At 40.9% G+C, this 6,998-nt stretch overlaps 1 non-coding gene across 1 annotated transcript; it reads left to right on the forward strand.

The window, feature by feature from the left end:
- Nucleotides 1-2,175: 2,175 nt before the first annotated feature.
- Nucleotides 2,176-2,236, forward strand: LOC112131251 (U7 small nuclear RNA). The gene has a single exon (XR_002913354.1). It is a non-coding gene; the product is annotated as a U7 small nuclear RNA (small nuclear RNA).
- The last annotated feature ends 4,762 nt before the right edge of the window (nt 2,237-6,998 follow it).

The following is a 6,998-nucleotide window of genomic DNA, read 5'->3' on the forward strand; positions in this document are numbered from 1 at the left end:
TTATGAGGCTAATGGAGGTGGATTCAGAAAAACAGTTGTTGGCTTATCCATACTCTACTTCATGGTACAGAACAGATCCACCCATCTGAAAGAAAGTTTGGCATCTGAGCATCCCTTTCCCACTGTCTGCTCACTGAATTAGAGAGCCGGTGTCCATCAGAGCTGCAAACTAAGCAGCTGGCCCTCTTTGGACTCTGTATTAGCCTGTTCTTGAATTGCTGTAAAAAAAAAAAATTACCTGACACTGGGTAATTTATAAAGAAAAGAGGTTTAATTGGCTCATGGTTCTGAAGGCTATACAGGAAGCATTGTGGCTTCTGCTTTTGGGGAGGCCTCAAGAAGCTTCCAATCATGGCAAGAGGCAAAAGGGGAGCCCGCATCTTACATGGCAGGAGGAGGAGCAAGAGAGAAAGCAAGGGAGGAGGTGATACACACTTTTAAACAACCAGCTGTCACGAGAACTCACTATCAAGAGACATAGCATGAAGGGGATGGTGGTAACCGTTCCCGAGAAATCCACCCCTGTGATTCAGTCACCTCCCACCAGGCCCCACCTCCAACATTGAGGATTATAATTCAACATGAGATTTGGGCAGAGACACAGATCCAAACAATATCAGCCTCTCGAATCTAAAATCCTGCTTTGAGAGGTGGTTATAATACTGTTAGAGACTATCATCTTTATGCATGTAACTGGGGACTGCAACTTCTAGAATTCAGTGGGGAAAGATGGGGTGAATGAATGGAGAGACAGGTAATTGTCCATTTGCCCTGTCACATTTGTCCCTATGCATACAGTGTACAGGGAGAGTGCTGGTTGCAGTGCTTGCTGAAATGATAGCTGATCATGGATTCCATTGGTTTAAGACAATGGAATAAGAAAATGCCCTGGGAATTACTCTTACATGGGCATATCAATCTGGATTCTACTTAGAGATCTAAGAGTGGAGCCAAAGGAAATCCACATTTCTATCTGAATAGATGACTGATATACTGGATATAGATTAGAAAATAAAGAAGGGGAAAACCTGTCCAAACTGACCTAAGATCTTAATTCTCTCCACATCTAGCAGTGTGAAAAGCTATCACATCCTTGTGTATTTTATTTCCTCAAGTTAACATTCCTGGCTGTCTCCAGATTCTACTAGCTAAGGTCCACCTTGCCTGACAACCTTTGAAAAAGATCCAGTTCTTGAGTTCATCTTCCCTCACAGATTTCAAGTTTCAGATTATTGTTTGCTTCTCAAGGCTGCTTGGCAAGGCTCTTAGACTTCGACTCCCCTTTGTTCCCTATCCACAGCTGGTGGTCAGCTCTGCTTACTTGCACATGACCTGTCCCAAGTCCTTGGAACCTTGGTCCATATCAGACTCCCAAGCCCTCTTCTTGTCCCAAGAGAAACATAAAAAATAATATACAAAAGGGAAAGAATCATAATACAGAAGATTCAGAAGATTTGCTTATCTCTGAAAGTGATTTTCTAAGGAAATAGATACCTCTTTTAGAAAATTTACATTCTCAAGAAGAAAGCAAGACAATGAGGCCTGTATGAAACAGAAGCAGAAAGACAAAAGAGATGAGATAAAACCCAATCTGAGAATTACAAGTATGTTTGAGGAGTAATCTAGACTAATTTAAACAGAATTAATAGTAACTCAAAGGCAAATTGAACAAAAATATCTAGACTTAAAAGAAGACCTAAAAATAAAGAAAAAGGTGACATGAGATTAATGGTCAAAGATCCATATCTAGACATATCCTAGGGGGCAGAGAAGATAACAAGGAGTTTGCAAACATTCCGGTAGACTAAAACAGATTACTTATAAATAACTAAAAATCAGATAACCCTCATTTAGAGCTTCCATTGTAACAAAGTTTGTAACAAAATTTGGATGGATAAAATTTAAAATTTAAGCTACTGTTTAAGTGCAAACTAATGTGTTTATGTATGATGGCAAGAGAAAACATGAGAAGTTTCAGAATAAAATAATACCCATATTTTCTTCTTTAAAAAAGTCTTGAGCATAGCTGAGCACGGTGGCTTTTACCTGTAGTCCCAACTACTCAGGACTCTGGAGGCTGAGGTGGGAGGATTGCTTGAGCCCAGGAGTTTGAGATCAGTCTTGGCAACATTGTGAAACCCATGTCTAAAAACTTTTTTTTAATAAAAAATAAATCACATTACAGCTCTTTTAAAATTTGTCTAGCAGGTTTTCTGGTCTTTACCAGAAAGTCCCCAACAATGAAAAAAAATTTTTTGTAAGAAAAATAAATTTTAAGAAATAAATGTTGGCTGGGAGTGGTGGCTCATGCCTGTAATCCCAGCACTTTGGAAGACCAAGGTGGGAGGATCACTTGAGCTCACGAGTTCAAGACCAGTCTAGGCAACATGGTGAAACCTCGTCTCTACTAAAAGTACAAAAAAAAAAAACTAACTGGGAGTGGTGGCCCACACCTGTAATCCCAGCTACTCAGAGTGCTGAGGTGGAAGGATCGCTTGGGGCAGGGAGGTCTAGGATGCAGTGAGCCAAGATTATACCACTGCACTCCAACTCAGGCAACTGGAGTGAGACCCCATCTCTAAATAAATAAATTAATTAATTAATTAATCTTGAGTATCTTCAGCTAACTAAGAAATCAGAATAAGAATTCCAAATGAAGGCCAGGTGCAGTGCTCATGCCTGTAAACCCAGCACTTTGGGAGGCTAAGGCAGGCGGATCACCTGAGGTCAGGAGTTCGAGACCAGCCTGGCCAACTTGGCAAAACCCTTTCTGTAATAAAAATACAAAAATTAGCCAGGCATGGTGGCAGGCGCCTGTAATCCCAGCTACTCAGGAGGCTGAGGCAGGAGAATTGCTTGAACCTGGGAGGCAGAAGATGCAGTAAGCCGAGATCACGCCATTGCACTCCAACCTGGTAGACAGAATGAGACTCCATTTCAAAAAAAAAAAAAGGAATTCCAAATGAGTAAGTTGTGCTATAAAATACGCACAATGGACATTAAAGCCTATTAAGTGTTATTTATTCAATTAACAGATATTGATTAAGTATTTTTACTATGTACTAAGCAATGGAAATGCAACAGTGAACAAGACTGTTTATTCCACTTGAGGGAAATAAAGACAATTCAATAAGTAATTAAGGGTCAGGAGCGGTGGCTCACTCCTGTAATTCCAGTACTTCGGGAGGCTGAGGCGAGCGGATCACCTGAGGTCAGGAGTTCGAGATCAGCCTGGCCAACATGGTGAAACCCCATCTCTACTAAAAATACAAAAATTAGCCAGGCGTGGTCACGAGTGCCTGTAATCCCAGCTACTCGGGAAGCTGAGGCAGGAAAATCACTTGAACCTGGGAGGTGAAGGTTGCAGTGAGCCGAGATGGTGCCACTGCACTCCAGCCTGGGTGAAAGAATGAGACTCTGTCTCAAAAAAAAAAAAAAAGGAATTATGATCAAGTGTGTGCTATGAAGCATATAGTGGAGGTCGAGGGCCACCCAGAGGAAGTGCAATGTTAAAACGATGCTAGAAATTAGCCAGGCAAACGAGAGCAGGGAAGAGAATATTCTAGACAAAGTGAAGAGCCTCAAGCAAGAGAGAGCATTTGAAAAATGGAAATGTGTTCAGTGGGCCTGGAGCTTTGAGATCAGGCTACCAAGGTAGTCAGGGGCTGGATCATGACTGTAAGCCATACTAAGGGCTTTGGTTTTTATCGTAAAGGTAAGGCAAGGGATAGGTATTATGGAAGAGTTGATCAGGAAAAAGATGATCAGATCTGAGCTTCAGAAAATGCTTTTTTTTTTTTTTTCTGAGACAGGGTCTCCTTTTGGTCACCCAGGCTGGAGTGCAGTGGCACCATCATGGCTCACTGCAGCCTCGAACCCCCCCAGGCTCAAGCAATCCTCCCACCTCAGCCTCCTGAGTATCTGGGACCACAGACTTGCACCACCATGCCCAGCTAGTTTTTTTTGTTTGTTTGTTTGTTTGTTTTTTGTAGAGACAAGAGTTTTGCCATGTTGCCTAGGCTGGTCTCAAACTCCTGGGCTCAAGTAAGCCAGCTGCCTGGGCCTCCCAAAGTGCTGGGATGACAAGCATGAGCCATCATGCCCAACCATATTTTTTCTATATAGGAAATGGATTAGACTGTAGTAGATAAGTGGGTGGATTCATAAGATGTTTGCAAAAAAAGATAGGAAATCAAATCAACAGGATATGGTGAGTGACTGGAAACAGCAGGTAAGGGAGAGGAGAAGTTAAGAGCAACTTCTAAGTTTCTAGCAGGGGCTGTGAGGTGGATAATGGTGCTGTTACTGAGAAGGGAGATCTTGCAGGAGGACCAGGTTCAAGGGAAGGGCTCAGTTTGGAATATTCTGAGTTTGAGGAAGCTAGGAATCATTCAAGTAGACAACTAGGTATATGAATCTGAAGCTAAGGGACAATATCTTTCTCAGTGTACAGGTCTTGGAGTTAAAAACAATTGTCAAAAAGATTAGCCTAAGAATGTTCATAGAAGCTTTATTCACAAAAACCAAAAACTGGAAACAATCCAAATGTTCAATGGGAGAATGAATATACATACTGTGGTACATTTGTATTATGGAATACTACTCTGTAATAAAATAATAAACTATTGATATATATATAATACAATAGGTGACTTCAAAACAACATCATATTAACGAAAAAAAGCCAGAAAACACTACATATTTTATTATTCTATTTGTGTGAAGATTAAGACTAGTAAAACTAGTCTATAGTGATAAAAATCAAAATAGTTGTTGCCTGGGGTTGTTGGGCAGTAGGAGGGGGTGTTGGTGGCAAAGAGGAGGATGAGGGGATTAACTGGAAAGGGGCTGGAGGGAACTTGCTGTGTTGACAGAAACGTTCCGGGTTTCTCTTGACTGAGGGGTTTTTTACACAGAAGGGTACGTTTGTCTTAACTCATCAGATTATATACAAAAGATCTGTGCATGTTACTGTATACAAATTATATCTCAGTAAAATTAATTAGTGAAAAATAAATAAAAAGCACCCAGGAGAGAATTTCCACAGGTTCCTACCATCATCATATCTACCCATCCTATATCTGTGCCCAGGTACTGCCTTTCCTCCTGTTTATAAAAATGAACTGTCTTTTCTCCTAAAGCCACTCTTCCATTGCAGCATTAGATCCCATTCCTTCTCATCTCACCTCATTGAGGACATTACTCTGGTAATTCTCCCTTCACCCTCCTGCATCAGTTTTTCTGTCTCTACTGGATCATTCACATGAGCACAGAAACATGCTGAAAAATCCCCCATTCTAAAAAGAGAGAGATGTCCTCCTTTGACCTGACATCCTCCTGCAGCTTACATTCCATTTCTCTACTTTTTTTACAAGAAAATTCTTCATAAGTGTTGCCTGTATTTTCTGTCTACAAGTTCCTTCCGTGTCTTCTCTGAAACCTACTCCAGTTAGGGTTTTGCCCTCATCACAACTCAAACTGCCTGCCAAGGTCACCAATAACCTTTTTGTGGCCAAATCAAACAGTTAACTCTCTGACCACTGATCTTTCTTTTCTCCACTAAACACATTCTACACTTGCTTCAGGATTTGTTTTCCTCTTACCTCATTGGCCATTCTTCCTTTGCTGATCCATTTCCCTCAACCTGATCCCTAAATATTGAGTTTGGCCCTTGCAACTCTTTTCTTTCCTATCTATGTTCACTGTCTTGATGGTCACATCCAATCTTGTGGCTTAAATACAATCTATATTCTGACAATATCCAATTTAAAAAAAAAAAAAAAACAATTATCTCCTCAAGACCTGCATCAACTCCAAACTCACAATAATAATTAATTCCCAGTATAGCTCAGAGGGAAAACTGCAAGGTCTACTGAGTGAGAGAAAATACTATATACACAGAAAATGCAGCAGTTGAAGGATAACTTGTATTGTCAGAAATTTGGGGAGCATATTGACAGTACATTGTAAAGTTATTAGTCCACAGAGAAAAAAATATAAGGTTGGATCTGGCTAAATTTATTAATATAAATATGGAGATTTAATATGTTTAATTGCCTGGGTGTAACTAACAATTTGCCTGGTTGGTTAGCAGGACTGACTTCAATAGTGGACTATAGTGAATGAAATTGAGATGCCATCCCAGCACTTGGGAGGCTGAGGCGGGTGGATCATAAGATGAGGAGTTCAAGACCAGCCTGGCCAAGACGGTGAAACCCCGTCTCTACCAAAAATACAAAAATTAGCTGGATATGGTGGTGCACGCCTGTAATCCCAGCTACTTGGGAGGCTGAGGCAGAAGAATCGCTTGAACCCGGGCGGTGGAGCTTGCAGTGAGCTGAGATCGCGCCACTGCACTCCAGCCAGGGTGACAGACTGAGAATCCATCTCAGAAAAAAAAAAAAAAAGAAAAAGAAATTGAGATGCCAGTACTTCTTTGGTATGCTCTAGGAATTAAACCTCAGGCTTAGGGAAATGAGCATGTTAGAGCAGATATGATCACCCACATACCAACCATACCTCCTGGAGGCCTAGAGGGTATTCCCTTCACCAAGCCATTAATAAATTAATAAATATGAAAAATTAATCATTTAATAAATGCCTGGGTTGGGAGCTTCAGTATCCTTTTAAAGCTCTGTGTTGGCTGTATTCTGTAGGTCAGTGATGATGGTCGGAAATGTTGCCATGAAATTAGGAATTCCTGATTGCAATGGAATAATAGAATCCTGGTGTGTAGAAGGCCAGGTGGCAGCATTTAATCATCAGAGACAGGATAGATGCAATTACCACATTAAGCTGCAGAGAGAAAATGTTAATCAAGTACTTTAACCCAAGAGATCTGTGGCAATAATTAACAATTACAGTGTTCCTGGAAATGAAACAGGTGGGCAGCCCATCAAAGTTTTGCTTTAGAAAAATTCTAGGTCTTCCCTTCTTGCCTCCCAGTTATCTTGGCAGCTGCTTTTGTTTGGGGGCCATCCCACACCTAATGCAGGAAG

This window comes from Pongo abelii, chromosome 1, assembly GCF_028885655.2.
Source record: "Pongo abelii isolate AG06213 chromosome 1, NHGRI_mPonAbe1-v2.0_pri, whole genome shotgun sequence".
In the NCBI taxonomy this organism is placed as follows: domain Eukaryota; kingdom Metazoa; phylum Chordata; class Mammalia; order Primates; family Hominidae; genus Pongo; species Pongo abelii.